Raw genomic sequence first — 20,343 nt, 5'->3', positions numbered from 1 at the left:
CCACTGTCCTCAGAAAGCATACAGATGGAATGGCCACCAGATAGCTCAGTACTCTATTCCATCCACCCAGTGGTGCTAGCCTTAAAGGCGGTAGGTGGGTGAGGTATACGGGTGGGGGCTGATGCGGTTCTCTTCCTAGTTCGGTGCGCCTCTACCCACCTCTACTCTTTCTGCAGTGCCTTCTGAGGTCTGCCAGATATCTTTTTCCCCCCCTTTTTTTTAATTGATACATTGTACATTGTAAACTGACTATACTTCAATTTCTGGTGTACAGTATAAAGTTTCAATCACATATATACATACATCACATAGTAGTTAGCATCTGCAAATCTCGAACTCCCAATTTATTCCTTCCTACCTCCCCTCCAGTAACCATAGACATTGTTTTCTGCATCTGTGAGTCTGTTTTTAAATAAGTACATTTGTGTCTTTTTTTAAGATTCCACATATGAGTGATATCATATGATATTTTTCTTTCCCTTTCTGACATACTTCACTTAGAATGACACTCTGCAGATCAATCCATGTTACTGCAAATGGCATTTCATTCTTTTTTATGGCTGAGTAGTATTCCATTGTACGAATATATCATAACTTCTTTATCCAGTCACCTGTTGATGGATATCTTGCCTTTGGCTTTTATCCTGCCCCTACTCCAGAAGACTTCCCCCAAGAAAAAGGAAGATGAAACTTACTGCCAGGTACCCACCCTCTCTTCCTTAAGAGGCACAGGGCAGCTAGAGTTTCCTGCTGAGATTTGATTCTCTCACTTAAAAAAATTAAAGATATCCACACACCTATCTACAAAAAAGAATCAAGAATATACAATGGGGAAAAGACAGTCTCTTCAATAAGGGGTGCTAGGAAAATTGTACAGCTACATGTAAAAGAATGAGATTAGAACATTTCCTCACACCATATACAAAAATAAGTTCAAAATGGATTCAAGACCTAAATGTAAGACCTGAAACCATAAAACTTACAGAAGAGAACATAGGCAGAACACTCTTCAGCATAAATCACAGCAATATTTTTTTGGATCTGTCTCCTAAGGCAAAAGAACTAAAAGCAAAAATAAACAAATGGGACCTAATTTTTTTAACAATGTCATATTAATTTCTAGTGTATAGCATAGGGATTCATTATATATATACATACACACACATATATATTCCTTTTCATACTCTTTTTCATTATAAGCTATTACAAGGTATTATATATAGTTCCCTGTGCTAAACAATAGGACCTTGTTGTTTATTTTATATATAGTAATATGTATCTGCAAATCACAAAGTTCCAGTTTATCCCTCCACCCCACCCTTTCCCTGCCCCTGGTAACCATAAGTTTGTTTTCTATGTCTGAATCTGTTGCTGTTTTGTAAGTGAGTTCATTCGTGCCATTTTTTTCCTTAGATTCCTCATATAGTGATATCATATATTTATTTGCCTTTCTCTGTCTCACTTACTTCACTTAATATGATAATCTCTAGGTCTATCCATGTTGCTGCAAATGGCAGACTTTCACTCTTTTTACTGGCTGAATAATATTCCATCGTGTGTGTGATATGTATATATCACATCTTTTTTATCCATTCATCTGTTAATGAACACTTGGGTTGTTTTCATGTCTTGGCTATTGTAAATAGTGCTGCTATAAACATTGAGGTGCATATATCTTTTCAAATTAGAGTTTTCATCTTCTCCAAATATATGCCCAGGAGTGGGATTGTTGGATCATGTGGTAAATCTATTTTTAGCTTTTTAAGGAAACTCCATACTGTTTTCCATAATGGCTGCACCAATTTATATTCCCACGAGCAGCATAGGAGGGTTCCAAATGAGACCTCAACAAAATACTAGTAAATCGACTCCAACAATGCGTTAAAAGGATCATACACCATGATCAAGTTGGATTTATCCCAAGGATGCAGGGATTTTTCAATATACTCAAATCAATCAACATGATACACCACATTAACAAATTGAAGAATAAAAACCATGTGATACTCTCAACAGATGCATGAAAAGCTTTTGATAAAATTCAACATCCGTTTATGATTAAAACTCTCCAGCAAGTGGGCATAGATGGAACATATCTCAATAATGTCCATATATGACAAACCTACAGCTAACATCATACTTAATGGGGAAAAGCTGAAAGCATTCCCTCTAAGATCAGGAACAAGACAAGAATGTCCACTCTCACCACTTTTATTCAACATAGTTTTGGAACCCTTAGCCATAGCAATCAGAGAAGAAAAAGAAATAAAAGGAATCCAAATTGGAAACAAGGAAGTAAAATTGTCACTGTTTGCAGATGACATGATACTATACGTAGAAAACCAAAAAGAATTGACCAGAAAACTACTAGAACTCATCAATGAATATGGTAAAGTTGCAGGATAAAAAATTAGTATACAGAAATCAGTTGCATTTCTATACACTAACAATGAAATAGCAGAAAGGGAAATTAAGGAAATGATACTTTTTACCATCATGCCAAAAAGAATAAAATACCTTGGAATAAACCTACCCAAGGAGGCAAAAGACCTGTATGCTGAAAACTATAAGACACTGATGAAGGAAACTGAAGATGACATAAACACATGGAATGATGTACCTTGTTCTTGGATTGGAAGAATCAATATTAAAATGGCCATACTGCCTAAGGCAATTTACAGATTCAGTGCAGTCCCTATCAAGCTACCAATGACATTCTTCACAGAGCTGAAACAAAAAATGTTAAAAATTTGTATGGAAACACAAAAGACCCCGAATAGCAAAAACAATCTTGAAAAAGAAGAATGGACCTAGGGGAATCATGCTCCTTGTCTTCAGACTATACTACAAAGCTACAGTAATCAAAACAGTATGGTACTTTCACAAAGACACATAGATCAATGGAACAGGATAGAAAGTCCAGAAATAAACCAATGCACATATGGTCAATTAATCTACAACAAAGGGGGCAAGAATATACAATGGAGAAAAGACAGTCTCCTCAATAAGTGGTGCTAGGGAAACGGGACAGCTACATGTAACAGACTGAAATTAGAACATTCCCTAACACCAAGTACAAAAATAAACTCAAAATGGATTAAAGACCTAAATGTAAGACCAGATACTATAAAACTCCTAAAGGAACCAGCTCCTGGAGTACTGGAAATAAATGCAAAAATAAACAAATGGGATCTAATTAAACTTAAAAGCTTTTGCACAGCTAAGGATACAATCAACAAAAAGAAAAGACAACTTACAGAATGGGAGAAAATATTTGCAAATGATGTGACTGACAAGGGACTAACTTCCAAAATATACAAACAGCTCATACACCTTAATATCAAAGAAACAAGCAACCCAATCCAAAAATGGGCAGAAGGATGTGAGGGAGATCTGGCTGTGACATCTGTCACCCCACTGATTGCCAAGATCTGGCTGGCTAGGAGGGTGTCCCCTTCCTCCCTCACTGCCCCATGTGTGTCCCTCCCAAAGCTGCATGCTCTGTCAAAGAGGACGACCATCCCTGATAGAGGAGGACCATTCTTCTCAGTCAAGGGTATATGAGTAGCTGTGCTTGCCTGCTAGAACTTCTAAACAAGCTCTCAAAAATGGGCAGAAGACCTAAACAAGCAATCCTCCAATGAAGACATACAAATGGCCAATAGGCACATGAAAAAATGCTCAGCATTGCTAATTGTCAGAGAAATGCAGATCAAAACTACAATGAGATACCACTTCACATCAGCCAGAATGGCCATCATTGAAAAGTTTACAAATGATTGATGCTGGAGAGGGTGTGGAGAAAAGGGAACCCTTCTAAATACACTGCTGGTGGGAGTATAGATTGGTGCAGCCACTATGGAGGACAGTATGGTAGTTCCTTAAAAAACTGAAAATAGACTTGCCATGTGATCCAGCAATTCCACTCCTGGGCATATATCTGGAGAAAAATAAAATTCAAAAAGACAATGCACCCCAATGTTCATAGCAGCACTATTTACAATAGCCAAGACATGGAAACAACCTGAATGTCCATCAACAGATGACTGGATAAAGAAGATGTGGTACTCATATACAATGGAACACTACTCAGCCTAAAAAAGAATAAAATAATGCCATTTGCAGCAATATAGATGGACCTGAAGATCGTCATTCTAAGTGAAGTGGGCCAGAAAGAGAAAGAAAAATGTCACATGACATCACTTTTATGAGGAATCTAAAATAATAAAATAATAAGGACACAAGTGAACTACTTAATATTTATAACTTAGATGATTGATTTCTTGAATATGTGTAAGCACATTTGACTGTCCTTTATGATTGGATTACTGCAGTCTGTTGATCCTTATTTTGTAGTTGGCTTTATTCCTTTGATAACTATGTAAGTTTAAAAATCTAAAGCTCTAATCTGTTCTTAGAAACAATGATCAGTACACATATCTAAACTAAAAAATGTGCAGTATACTATACATGTATTTACATGCAATATACTGTATATGTGCAGTTCAACTATAATAATTCTACCTAATAAAATTGAAAAAGGAAAAAAAAAAGAAAGGTTAAAAAAATTAATCAGAGAAAGACAAATACTATATGATATTACTTACACGTGGAATCAAAAAAATAAAACAAATGAATGTATATGGCAAAACAGAAACAGATTCACAGATATGAAAAACAAATTAGTGATTTCCAGAGGGGAGAGGGAAGGGGTAAGGGACAAGATAGGGATAAAGGATTAAGAGATGTAAAGTACTTCATTACCCTGATACCAAAACCAGATAAAGACACTACCAAAAAGGAAAATTACAGGCCAGTATATTTAATGAATATAGATGCAAAAACTATCAACAAAATATTAGCAAACAGAATCCAACAACACATAAAAAGGCTCATACACCATCATCAAGTTGGACTCATCCCAGGGTCACAAGGATGGTTCAACGTACACAAATCAATCAATGTGGTACACCACATCCACAAAAGAAAGGAAAGAAATCACATGATCATCACAATAGATGCAGAAAAAGCATTTGATAAAATTCAAAATCCATTCACGATAAGAACTCTCACCAAAGTGGGTATAGAAGGAACATATCTCAATATAATAAAAGCTATTTACGACAAGCCCACGGCCAACACAATTCTCAAAGGTGAAAAGCTGAAAGCCTTCCCGTTAAAATGTGGAACGAGACAAGGGTGCCGCCTCTCACCACTTCTGCTCAATGTAGTATTGGAAGTCCTAGCACAGCAATTAGGCAAGACAAAGAAATAAAAGGCATCCAAATTGGAAAGGAAAAGGTAAAACTGTCATTAGATGCAGATGACATGACACCCTATATAGAAAACCCTAAAGATTCCACACAAAAACTATTAGAACTGATAAATGAATTCAGCAAGGTGTCAAAATACAAGATTAACATACAAATATCTGTTACATTTTTTTACACTAACAATGAAATATCAGAAAGAGAAAAAAAATCCCATTTAAAATCATGCTAAAGAAAATACCTAAAAATAAACCTGACCAAGGAGGTGAAAGAGTTCTATCCTGAGAACTACAAAACATTGATAAAGAAAACTGAAGATAATTCAAGGAAATGGAAAGATACCCCATGTTCTTGGATTGGAAGAATTAATATTGTTAAAATGGCCATACTACCCAAAGCAATCTACAGATTGAACGCGATCCCTATCAAATTACCTAGGACATTTTTCTCACAACTAGAACAAATAATCCTAAACTTTCTATGGAACCACAAAAGACTCAGTATCTCCAAACCAAACCTGAGGAAAAAGAACAAAGCTGGAGAATTTGAAACAGTATACAAATCTACAGTAATCAAAACAGTGTAGTATTGGCACAAAAACAGACATATGGATCAATGGAACAGAATAGAAACTCGGCAATAAACCCACACACTATGGTCAATTAATCTTCAACAAAGGAAGCAAGAATACACAATGGAGAGAAGACAGTCTCTTCCACAGGTGGTACTGAGAAAGCTGGACAGTCGTAGGCAAATCAGTGAAGTAAGAACACTCCCTCATACCATACACAAAAATAAACTCAAAATGGCTTAAAGACTTAAATATAAGACAGAATACCACAGATCTCCTAGAAGAGAACATAGGCGAAACATTTTCTGACATAAATCACAGCAGTGTTTTCTTAGGTCAGTCTCCTACAGAAAGAAATAAAAGCAAAAATAAACAAATGGGACCTAATCAAACTTGTAAGATTTTGCACAGCAAAGGAAACCATAAACAGAAAGAAAAGACAACCTACAGGTTGGAAGAAGATATTTGCTAATGATGCAACCAAGGGCTTAATTTCCAAAATATACAGTTTATACAGCAAACGAAAGAAAAAGAAAGAAAGAAAGAAAGAAAGAAAGAAAGAAAGAAAGAAAGAAAGAAAGAAAGAAAGAAAGAAAGAAAGAAAGAAAGGAAGGAAGGAAGGAAGAAAGGAAGGAAGAAAGGAAGGAAGAAAGGAAGGAAGAAAGAAAGAAAAGAAAGAAAGAAAAGAAAGAAAGAAAAGAAAAAGAGAAAGAGAAAGAGAAAGAGAGAAAGAAGGGGAGGGAGAAAAAAAGAAAAAAAAGGAAGAAAAACAACACAATCAAAAAATGAACGAAAGACCTAAATAAATGCTTCTTCAGTGAAGACATACAGACAGCCAACAGGTACATGAAAAGATGTTCAACATTGTTAATTATTAGACAAATGCAAATCAAAACTACAATGAGGTGGGTGGAGGGTATAGCTCAGTGGTAGAGTGCATGCTTGGCGTGCATGAGATCCTGGGTTTAATCCCCAGTGCCTCTGTTAAGGGGGGATTTTTTTTTTTTAATTCATTAAATGAGCTTTAAAAAAAACCTACAATGAGGTACCTACCTCACACCTCTCAGAATGACCACTATCAAAAAGGTCTACAAATAAGAAATGCTGGAGAAGGTATGGAGAAAAGGGAACCTTCCTACATTATTGGTCAGAATGTAAATTGGTGCAGCCACTATGGAGAACAGTATGCAGGTTCCTTAAAAAACTGAGATACCATATGATCCAGCAATCCTAATCCTGGGCATGTATCTGGAAAAGACGAAAACTCTAATTTGGAAAGGTACACACACCTCATTGCTTATAGCAGCACTGTTTACAATAGCCAAGACTTGGAAGCAACCAAAGTGTCCATAAAAAAGATATATATATATATATATATATAAAGATATATATATATCTTTATATATATATATATATATATATATATATATATATATAAAGATATATATATATATATATACATACACACAATGGAATATTATTCAACTACAAAAAAGAGTGAAATTCTGCCATTTGCAGCAACACAGATGGACCTACAGATTATCATTCTAAGTAAAGTAAGTCACAGACAAATACCACATGATATCACTTATATGTGGAATCTAAAAAAATGACACAAATGAACTTATTTACAAAACATAAACAGACTACAGACACAGAAAATGAACTTATGGTTACAAAAGGGAAAAGGAGGGTGGAGCGATAAATTAGGAGTTTGGGATTAGCAGACACACACTACTATATACAAAATAAACAACAATGTCCTACTGTTTAGCACAGGGAACTATTTTCAGCATCTTGAAATAACCTATAATGGAAAAGAATCTGAAAAAGAATACATACAGGAATCACTTTGCTGTACACCTGAAACTAACACAACACTGTAAATCAACTACACTTCAATAAAAAAAGGAGACACAAACTCCTATTATAAAATAGATAAGCAACAAGGATATGTTGTATAGCACAGGGAATTACAGACATTGTTTTGTAATAACTTTTAATGGAGTATAATCTATAAAAACACTGAATCAGTATGCTGTATATCTGAAACTAATATAATAATTTAAATCAAATGTATTTCAATTAAAAAAGAATTTATCACCTCCCCTCCAAAAGACAGAATTGTCCCTTGGTACCCGTGGAAGAATTAGTCCCAGGATTCTTCAGGATACCAAAATCCAAGGATGCTCAAGTTCTTTATATAAAATGGCATAGTATTTGTATATAACCAGCAAACTCCCCTATATTTTGAATCATCTCTGCATTACTTATAAAACCTGTTACAATGTAACTGTTATGTGAATATTTATAAATAGAGTGTAAATCCTATGTAAATAGTTGCTTGGGTGTGGCAAATTCACCTTTTGCTTTTTGGAACTTCCTGAAAAAAAATTTTTTTGATCTGAGGTTGGTTCAATTTATGGATATAAAGGGCTGACTCATGACTTTTTTGGTCTCCACCCCCATTTTGTCTGCCTTTGCTCTGAATGCATAACCTTGAAGACGTTTTGAAGATATTAAATTTCAAAACTTTAAAAACATCTATAATCCTAGTGATACTGCTCAGAGCACAAAAGTGTACACCAGACAACAAAAAAATTCTGATTATCAAAATAAACATGTTCATGTGGAAAAACTAGAAATTAAAAATCAAGGAAGAAATTTCAAAATCCCCTATAATCTTCTAACCAGAATTAATTAAACCTAATATTCCTTACTGTCCTTTACCTGAGAATATTTTTATGTGGTTGAGATGTGTGTGTGTGTAACTTAGCACAGCTCATGACAAGTAGCTTCATTTGTTGACCACTTTCTGTGATTATCTTGGACAATCTGATTAACCTTTAGAGCAGTACTGATATGAGATCCATGTTCAATAAATATTTAAACTGAAGGGAAAAATAGGTCCTTGGTATGCTAGATGAAATATGAAAATGACACTTAGAGGCTGTGAGGACTATTTCCCAAAATTTCTGAACATAATCTGCTAGGCAAAGAATGCAGGTTAGTTATTTCAGGTTTTGTTTTTTAGTTTGTTTGTTTTTTGGGGTTTTTTTGTCAGTAGTAGCCTTTTCTCTTTCTTTTTTTAATCACACAGTTTCTGAAATAAAAATGCTTTGGGTCCAGTTACACTAGAGTCTTTAGGAGGTAGGTCCAATTTAAAAAAAAACACTTTTTACAAATCTAGTGTAACTGGACATTTGTTTTCGGTGCAGGTCCATCTTGACCTACTGGCACCAATTATGAACTGGGATTATTTGGGCTCCTTGGTGCTTACATGGGGTTGTGTCCTTCCCCAAAAGGAACCGTGTGGGTCCTTTTCCCTTTATGGTTAAGGCAAGCTGCTATTTGCCATTTCCCACCTAAAATTTTAAAACAAAATGCCCCCAATCTTTTGGGTCAGCGTCATGATACATCTTGGGTGTCAAAGCCCCACTCCAGGAAATAGAGTGTAAAAGTTAGGATTCTTTTGGTTGTACATGACAGAAAACCAAACCTGAGAAGTTAAGAACTGGGTAAATCAAACCTACATTCCTCAGCCTCCCTTGCAGCTATGTGTGGCCATAAATTTAATGGGACATAATGTCATGTGCCAGCTGCTGGGAACTTTCCTTAGGAGAAAACCGCCCTGTGTCCCTTTTCTTTCTTGTCTTGACCTCTAACTGCTTGGAACGCAGCTGTCACAGTGACAACTGAGCCATGACAACAAAGACGCGGGCTTGTGCATAAACGCTGTGTAATATTTTGCTATTATTTTTGTTGTTGCTATTACTCTACCCTAATCCTAGTGACACAATCTTTTGGGTTTTTAGAAACACTTGCCTGGAGTTTAGTTGATCGTCTCATCTTTGTTACCTACCAAGGCAGCTTAACAAGTTTTGGCAACATTCATAGAGATGCTAATGCAGCCTGTCATTCTTCCAGCGCTGGCTGGGCAGCTGTGGCCAGGCATCATGGGGCTCACAGAAGGGGAAACAGCAGTAAGACAGGGTCCCATGGTTTATTAAGAGCAGAATAGAGTCTAGAAACTGAACCACATGCATTCGATCTCTTTGGCATAAGAGATCTCATACACACACACACACACGTATATACAGCTGTATTTCTGACACACCCATGTTGACACAATAATTTTTGACAAGCATGCTAAACTGATCCAGTGGAAAAGGGAAGTCTCTTCAACAAATAGTGCTACAACAAATGAACTTCAACTCCTACTTCACACACACGCAAAATTTGGGGTGGATCACAAACCTAAATGTAAGCACTAAAACAATAAATCTTCTGGAGGAAAACCTAAGCCAAAATCTTGGCGACTTATGATGTGAATATTTCTTAGAACAAAAAAGGCATAGCTCATAAAAGAAAAAATTGATAAACTGAATCACATCAAAATTAAGAACTTCTATTTTTTAAAGGATACCATTAGGAAACTAAAAGACGAGCCACAGACTGGGAGGAAACATTTTCAGAACATAAATCTCATAAAATCATATATATGTATATGGTGGATAGATGTTCAAACAAACTGCTCAGCCTGAATTTTAGTACAGGGAAGTGGGAGGAGGAAGTGGTGTGACCACAGCTGCCCACAGCTGTGGCCGGGTTTATCAGAGCAGTAAGGGAGGCTGGGCTAGTTTTGTTTGAAGGTGGGAATGTGGATTTTGAACAGGAGCAGTGGGCTAATGGGTAACCTTGAGACAGTGCCGTACCTGACTAGTATTTGACTACAGAAATCAGTCTCTCTCACTTTCTTTCTGTTTCCATGTCTCTGTCTCTCCCTTAAAAATTAAAGATTTTTCCTCATAATATTTTTCTGTCCTAAAATACTTAAACTGGCAGATCTTTAAGAAGAATTCTTAACAATCATTAAGCAGCTAAAAAGTTGCAAACCCTTATTAGTCTTTAGAAGTTTGCTGGACCCATCAGATTTAGCATTTAATTGCTCAATGCAATCAATGTGTTCCTAAAAAAATATATAAGTCAAAGGATTTTTTTTAATTGCTTTGTAATAATAGATGTTGTTTATTGTTTAAAAAAATTAGAAAACACAGATAAGAAAAAAGAAGAGAAAAATCACTAATGGAAATGTGAATATAATCCAGGTAGCAGAAATGAAACTGTTTATTGTTTATTTGTTAGGTATGATAATGGCACTGTAAACACACAAAGGATGTCCTTTTTAAAGGTGTGTATTGAAGTATATAGAGATAAAATTCAGTGATGTCTGATATTTGCTTTAAAATTCTTCAGGAGAGAGAAAAGTCAGTTTGCAAAAACAGGTGAAGCAAATGTGGCCAAATATTGATGATAATTAATGAATTGGGGTAATGGATATATAGAGGTTCATTTTATTATTATACTTTGCATGTATTTTCATAATAAAAACATTTTTAAACACCATATAAACCACAAATACAAAGAAAAATCATTATTTTCAACTTCATATACAGCCTATCAGAACAGTTACAGAGGCATATATTTGAATAATGCATTTTCTATTATATAACTAACACCATGCCATAAAATATTCTTTACAACATTTTTTTTTAGCACTGCATACTATGCATTAAATGAGTATAACAAAATTTAATGGGATGTTCGGGTAATTTCCAGTTCTTTACAATCATAATATTTCAATGAACATTCTTGTACTGAGTTTTGTTGCACAATCATCATTTCCCTAAAGATAAAGGCCCAGAAAGGGAATTTCCAGATAAAAAAAATGTTTAAGCACCAGGGGGAGCTAGTCACCTATCTGATACCTACTGGCAGTGCTTTTTTTTTTTTTAAAAAGCAAATCCCTGTCCTTTAACTTAGCAGCTGAGCCCATCTCTAAGTCATATTTCAGCTTTGTACAATGAAAATGCGAAAACATCTGGGCACACAGTCCCTAAACAATGCCTGATACCAGGAACACGTTAACAGAGCACCTAGTCTTTGAAACCTCCTCACCAAGACGGACAACAATGGATTAGACAGGGATTATGGACTTGTGCCAATTATATGACTAAGTCAATTTAGAGATTCTGTGCACTGCAAGGGTGGGATGGGTGGTGGGTGGGGTGGATGTGCACACCAGATCCTAGTCAGGGGAGAGCTTGTCTCCTTGTAGCTCACTGGGCGGGTTTCCACCTACAGATGAGCCTTTCTGGTACGTTCTCACTTTGTATGCCTTCTGGTAGTCATTTTGACCCTTTGACTGGTTTAATAGCCAGATCAGACTCTTTCTGACCAGGTTGCAGGGAAGGAAACTGAGATGCCGCCCTGCAAGCCCCACCCCTGACAGGCGCACATCTCTCTGTCAGAACCGGTCCTCTGGGATGACCTCCCAATGTTCCAGCTGGTCACAGGTGACAAAGGACAGAAGCACCAAGGCCGGGAGGGGAGGCAACACACCACCTCCAGGGCTCCCCCTGCCCATCCCCCACAAATGTGGACAACTGATGTTTCGGAAACACGTAAAATGCCACCACCTTCTAGTCCCAAGCCCTTCTATACGAAAATGCTGGCACTGTCACTGTCCAGGTCACATCTTTAGGTGAGAACGGCCCACCTCAGGCTCACAGTTGGACGTGTGACCCAGCCTGGTGCCCTGACCCCAGTGGCTGGTTCCGGGATTGACCAACAGCAGGCCAGTGGGAGCCCCACACAGGACTGCTGCTGGGATGTGGAGAAAGAGCTGCTGGGCTGCCGATGTGGTTGTACAGCATCGTATTGAAGAGCCTTGGCTTTGGGAGTCTGAACTTGAACTGGCCATGTGCCCCTTCTGAAACGTCTTAATATCGCTGAGATTTGGCTTCATTACCTGCAAACAGGGGCAATAATAATTTCTACTTTACAGGGTTCTTGTCGGTTTCACGTGATGTAACAGGTGTAAAACACTAAGCGCTGAGCCTGGCGCGTGTCAGTCATTCCGTGCTGCTGGTTGGCTTTGATGACGCTGTCCACACCCTGAGGTATAAAGGGAGATGGCGAGCTTCCATCTGGCTGAGCCTGTCAGTCCGCGGGAGTGATTTGGGCTGGGCTTCCCCCGTGTCAGGTAGGACTCTGTTGCCAAGTGACGGAAAACCCAACCTTAACCAGCTCTAATTCATAAGAATTGAGGGTGAGGAAGGCAGTGGTCCCTTGGAGCAGAAGTAGGCAAACTTTGCCTGTAAAAGGGCAGAGAGTAAATGTCTGGTGCTTTACAGACACAAGGTCTTTGCTGTCACTGCTCAACCCTGCTGTGGAAACACAAAAGCAGCTGAGACATATGTAAAATAATGAGTATGGCTGTGTTCCAGTAAAACTGTGTTTACAAAAACAGGCTAGATTTGACCCATGGGCAGTAGTTTGCTGTCCTCAGCTATAGAGGAAAACCAGAGTATGAGTACCCAGAGAGAAAGGGTTGAATGAAGGTAGACAAAATACAAAAAATGCCCATTATAAGCCCCTAACACTTTGGACATGGTCTGACTATTTTGTCCTCTTTAAGCAAAGAGAATTGAGGTGACCCACGTGGGACAGGGACCCAGGCTATGTGGTCGGAACAAGGAAAGGTTTTTTTCTCTTTGTGGGTCTACTATATCAGGAATTCAAACTCAGGATTCAAAAAGTAGGCACTGTACACTGCAGTGCTTGCGTGCTGAGGTCTCACTTTTTTATTTGCTGACGTCTTTTGTGCCAACTCTTAACAGACAGACCACTGGACTCACAATTGTCCGTGGATCAAGACTCTTGGATTTTTAACAAGACAATGAATTATGTATTATGGACTGTCCCCTCCAGATGTGCTTCTTATAACTGGTATGTTTTTGTTCATTGCAATCACAGGATGTCTTAGATGTAAATACGTACTGATCAGCGTTAGCAGAAAGTTAATCAACCGTTATAAACTCATGATTTGAGACATCTTGGTCAGATAAAAATGTATACCATTGGCAAAGGAATTCTCAATATTGTATGTGGACCAAATATTAAATAGTTTAAGGAACCTTGTGTTGAACAAATGTAATCAATAGTGAGTAAACATGGGGAAAGACAAGGAAGCTCTGTGGACAAGCTCTTTGAGGCCAAAGCCACAGAGGGTATCTCAAGAAGTGAGGGCAGAGATGGTCAGTGGAAACCCTGCTTTTCTATCCTTGGTCTTGGAACTTTCCCACCTCTGAAGCATCAGCTATGACAAGAGCCTAACCAACAGTTAAATCTCTTTTCTTTGATAGCAAGAAATGAAGCATTCACAGCATGAAGACCTATAACGGGGCCACTACTGTGGATGCCTCTAGACTGTTGGGATACACAGGGAATATCCAGAACTGTCTGTCTTTCCAAGGATGATAATTTTGGATACCTAGCTATTGACTAATGTCTAGGATCAAGCGAGAGAGGACCTAGAACCTAAGGTGCTTAAGTAGGACATCCCTGAGTCAACGGGTGAGCACAAGAATAGAATAGGGTGTTACCATGTTGTCCTGTCATGCCACTGCTATCCACACTGACAGGCTTGTTTGGAGAGCCTGGTCTTCAAAAGCACTAGGAACAAGACATCAGCTACGCCTCCAGGGAAATAGCTCAGCCCTCCTGGTGAGCTCTGTAGAATCCACCTTTTCGATGCCTGAACAAGGCCAGAACCCTGGAGACTGAGTCCAGCTGAAGCCAACTGCCCATGTAGGAAGCCCACTTTCCAGGGCGTCAGGCTTAGTACACGAGTCTGGGTACTGGGCTGTCTTTAGTAGCTGGGTGTTTCCTTGAAAAGGGTACCTCTGGTGTCTCAGGAGGTGTCCTACACAGGCATTCTCCTTGATGAAGCTTACGTCCTCTAAAGTAGAGGACACTTTGAATATAGATTCCCATTTTATGGCTTTGGTTTCACTGTGAGTTACATTAGAGCCTTCAGACTGAAAATTGTGCCTTAATAAAGTAAAAATGTGAGTGATCATAACTTGTTTGGCAAGCAAAATAATATTTCAGTATGAGGTCCTTGGTGGTGAAGATGTTAAGAAATTTGTTGGTGTCTAACACTGTTGGATTATATTGATTTTAAGCACATTCTGGTTCTGTCCCCCCGGTTCTGGTATACTAACAGGGATGTATTTTTTTTTAGAGTTCCTTTTCAGGGATTTAGGTCATTGTTTTAGATCCTCCAGATCTTACCTTTGGCTGAGATGATCAAGAGGCATTTCCTTCATTAAGTAAATATTTCTTTAGGTTCTACTATGTGCCAGTGTTCTTTGCACTAGAAACTTAACTTTGTAATCGGTGCATTGTATACAAATGCACAAAGAATATTTATGAAGATATGCACATCATTGTTTGTAATGAGAAATAATTGGAACCAATCCAAATATCTATCAATAGAAGAATGAATAATGGTTCATCCAAACAACAGAACTTTGAGATCATTAAAATGAAGACACAAAGCTTTATGTATTAGTATGCAAATATGACAAAGGAATAATAAGACCAAAGAAAAGCTGTAAAATAAATTGTATCCCATTTTTACATACACACACACGAGAAATTGGTAAAAGTGGTTGCATCTGTAAATAGGACTAAAGATGGGAGATTTGGTTGTATATGCAGTTAAGAAAATCTTGAAAAATAAAAACCCATCTGTATTGATAGTCTGATGAGTATGGGGTTTGAGAGGAATGGTGAGTTATTCATTATTCTGAGTCATATAGTTCTGTGATGTTTGATTTTTTAAATAATTGTGTACTGCCTTCCTAACAGAAAAAATAATTTGTGGCTTACAAGAGGGGATTAGCTGTTCACACATTGACTGCTAAAGTACATCACTGAAGGTTCTCGACCTACCCCTGCTAAAGAGCTTTCTCAGGCCCTTTTCTTCCTACAGCTGAGAAGTCAGGTCTTCTAGTATCTTTAGCTTGACTCAACTGGTCCACTTTGACCAGAGATTTAACTGAACTTTCAGAAATTAAAAACAAACAAGAATCATATTAACAACATTCTCTAGAAGTCTGCTCGATTATGTGGGCTTCAGAATTTTATCAAATCTCTTGCAACTGGAGATAAATTAATCACAATACTTTTGGAGTAACTATTAGATTACATGCATCTCTTTATAATGAAACTCCAGTTATTTATATTAATATAGAATGTGTTTACTTAACAATGAAAGAATATAAAAACTTCCAAGGTAGTAAGGAGTGGCGTAAGAAAATGGGTTAGCAAGGTAAGGCAAGAAAATGGGTGGGTATAGAAGCCACTATGGAAAATATATGGAGATTCCTCAAAAAATTAAAAATAGAATGACCATATGATCCAGCAATGCCATTTCTGGGTATTTTCCCAAAGAAAACAAAAACACTAATTTGAAAAGATATATGCACCCTATGTTCATTGTAGCATTACTTAAAATAGCCAAGATATGGAAGCAACCTAAGTGCCTATCAATAGATAAATGTATAAAAATGTGGAATATAATATATATATATCTGTGTGTGAGAGTGGACTATCACTCAGCCATGAAAAAGAATGAAATCTTGCCATTTGCGACATGGATGGACCTAGAGAGTGTTATGCTAAGTGAAATAAGTCAGATAAAGACAAATGCTGTATGATTTCACGTATATGTGGGATCTAAAAAATCAAATGAAAAAACATAACTAAACACAGTGTCATAGATACAGAGAATAAACAAGTGGTTGCCAGTAGGGATGGGAGGTGGAGGGATGAGAGAAACACGTGAGGCAGATTAAGAGGTAACAAACTTTCAGTTACAAAATAAATGAGTCATAGTTATGGAATATACAGTGTGAGGAGTATAGTCAATAATTATATAATTTCTTTGTTATGTGACAGATGACAACTAGATTTATCATGGTGATCATTTTGAAATGTATAAAAATATCAAATCACTGTGTTGTGTATCAGGAACTAACATGGTGTAGGTCAATTATACTTTAAAAACAAACAAACTCAGAGCCAAAGAGGTCAGACTTGTGATTACCAGAGGCAAGGGTAGGGGGAATGGGAACTGGATGAAGACAGTCAAAGGGTACACACTTCCAGTCATAAGATAAATAATTTCTAGGGATGTAATGTACAACATGATAAGTATAATTAACACTGCTATACATTACATATGAAAGAGAGTAAATCCTGAGAGTTCTCATCACAAGGAAAAAATTTTTTTCTATTCCTTTAATGTTGTTATCTATGCAGGATGACGGAAGTTCACTAAACTTACTATGGTTATCATTTCATGATCAATGTAAGTCAAAGTATTATGCTGTTCACCTTAAATTTATACAGTGGTGTCTATCAATTATATTTCAATAAAATTGGAAGAAAAAAAGAATGTGGGTGAGCATAATCAGTACTTGGGGCGAATACATAAGAAATAATTGATATTATTGTTGAATAGTAACTTTGTGTAGGCTTCTCAAGTAAATTATCAATTACCAAATAAGATCTACAATGTCCTGTGTACTTCCCAGAGCCTGTTGTATGTAAAAAAGCAGCTACTATATACCACAGTGAACACTGAAGGTCATCTCCAGTGCTATACATTTTGTATATGACATAAGCAACAAAACAAAAAAATAGATAAATTGGACTTAATAAAATTTTAAAAGCACTGTGCTTCAAAGGATACTATTAAGAAAGTGAAGACAACCAAGGGAAAAAAAAAAACTGTGGTACATCCATACAATGGAATCTTTTTCAGCAATAACAAGAAATGAGCAATCAAGCCACAAAAGATATGAACACATCTTAAATGCATATTGCTAAGTGAAAGTCAGACTGAAAAGGCTTACATACTGTATGACTAATTATATGAGATTCTGGAAAAGGAAAAACAGTAAGAAGTGATAGTCATGGTTTCAGGAGGGGGAGATGAGAGGAGTTGAGTAGGTGAAGTCCAGGGGATTTTCTCAGGAAGGTGAAACTATTCTGTATGACACTGCATTAATAAATACATGACACTATGCATTTGTCAAGACATATTGGACTTTACAGCACAAAGTGACCCTTAATGTATGCAGATTAAAAAAATCATTTAGGGGGTGGTGGTGGGACTGTTCCTAGGACAGAGTGTAGAATGCAACCACACAATTTAACTGTATTACAAACATAAGAAACAATCTTGCAGAAGCGGGTGTGGGGAGGGTGCTGACCTAAGTAACTTTGGAAATGGAGTCTGTAAGATTAAAGGTAAAAGAAACTACACTTAGCACTGTACTGTGGTTGATAGTTTTTTCCTATGGGGGCATGGGCTAACAATTCTGATACTACCATATATGTATATTGGAATTAAACAACTAAACAAAAGGTGGGCAGATGATGGGAGCAGTTTATGTTTCACTGAAATAACACTACTGATTCATTCATGCAAGTAGGACTATTAGAAACTTTTACACACGTCTTTACATTTTGCAACATGCAACAGTGTTGTGCTTAAGTGTCTCACTGAAGTAACACTATGATCCTGGGATAGCATAAGAAAAGTACATTTGGTCTTTGTCCCTGATTCCTGGCACAGAACTCCTAAAACCCTTGGAATTTCCTGATAGGGGTGAAGGGAGCATCTTTTTTATTCGTAAGAATCCCCTTTCAACCATTCTTGAATTTATGTTAATGAGGTGACTCCTGAAGGGAGGGTTGCACAGCCCTCTCTCCTGGGGGTTGGCTACCGCAGGAACCAACCATATGCTAAGAGGGTTGATGGTTGGAACTTTCAGCCCAACCCCTAGACCTCTGGGAAGTGGGGAGGGGCTGAGACTGAGTTCAGTTATCAATGACCAATGATTATGCCCTATTCCACTAGGCTGTTCCTGAGTTGTATCTCTTACAATAAACTGGTACTCTAGTAAGTAAAGTGTTCCTGAGTTCTATGAACCATTCTAGCAAACCATTGAACCTGAGGAGAGGGTTGTGGGTACCCCTGATTTATAACCAGTTGGTCAGAAGTACAGATGACAACCTGGTACTTGGTTGGTGTCTGAAGACGAGGCAACCTTGTGGGAGTAAGCCCTTAACTTGTGGGGTCTGCATTAACTCCAGGTAGTATCAGAAGTGCTGAGTAGAGGAAACAGGTTATTCTTTTAAACATTATACTCGTTCATTCCAGCAGCTAGTACTGTTAGAAGCAACTTTTACATAAGTAACATTAATACTACACTGCTCATTATTTCTGTAAAATATCTGACAGTATTCAAGATTGTCTAGGTCATCAACCAAAAACAAAGAAAATCTGACAACTGTTACAGCCAAGAGGAGCCCATGCAAATATAACTAATTGTAATATGGTATCCTGGAACAGAAATAGGCTAGAAACTAAGAAAATCTATTGAATAAAGTATGGGAAATGGATTTGCATAGACATTTCTCCACACAAATGTCCAGTAAGCATATGAGAGGATGCTTTAACATCATCACTCATTAGGCAAATGCAAATCAAAACCACTTCATACCCACTAGGATAGCTGTATTAAAAAAGTCAGGTAACAAATGTTGGCAGTTATGTGTAAAAACTGAAACTTTCATACATTGTTGGTAGAATTGTAAAATGGTGCAGTTTTTTTGGGAAAAGTTTGGCAGTTCTTTAAAAGATTAAGGTTACCAGGTGACCCAGCAATTCCACTCCTAGGTTTATCCTGAAGAATTGAAAACATATCATGAAAATTTGTACATGAATGTTCACAACAGCATTATTTCAAATGGAAAAAACTCGAATGTCCACAAGCTGATGGATGGGCAAACCAATGTATGGTGTATCTATACAATGGAATATTATTTGGCCATAAAAATGAAAGTGATGCTATTTCAGTGCTGACAGGGATGAAACTTGAAAACATAATAAATGAACATTCACAAAAGGCCACATACACTGTGATTCCATTTTATAGAGAAAATGTCTGAAATAGGTAAACACTTAGAAACAGAAACTGGATTAGTGATTGCACCAGGGGCTGGGGATTGGAATGGGGAGTAAATACCACTGGATTTAAGGTTTCTTTTCTGGGGTGACGAAAATGTTTTGAAATCAGCAGTGATGATTGCAAAACTCTATGAACCACTGAATTGCACTTTTTTTTTAAAAAAAAAAGGAGATTTAATGGTATATGAATATTTCAATAAAGCTGTTATAAGATTCTTTGTACTGGTGATACTGTATGTTTATTCTCCAGACAGATGCCCTACAAAGTAGAGCCAGTAGACTGAGTTAAATAACAGATCTTAAAAGATTTTATTCCCTTCCACATGGTTTTCCCTACTGTAGTCAAAAAGCCTGGGTAGAACTGAAAGAAAAACTACACTGAACAACTGTTTTATAAACCTTTATTGGAAAGGCTACAAACTTTGTATTGCCACTGCATTTCTTATGCTTTAAGTGGTTGTGAGGAAGTAACCTTGAATACAAAACTACTGTGCTGTTGCATCTTGCCCAGGCTGGTTGTAAAAGATTTTGTACAACGGAGGTAGAGTGGACAGGGCAATAATTTAAACCTTACAGGCCCTGATCGATGCCAGGACACCCCCTTTTTTTTT

This window comes from Camelus bactrianus, chromosome 9 (genome assembly GCF_048773025.1).
Source record: "Camelus bactrianus isolate YW-2024 breed Bactrian camel chromosome 9, ASM4877302v1, whole genome shotgun sequence".
Classification (NCBI taxonomy): domain Eukaryota; kingdom Metazoa; phylum Chordata; class Mammalia; order Artiodactyla; family Camelidae; genus Camelus; species Camelus bactrianus.
This window is presented reverse-complemented; position numbering follows the sequence as displayed.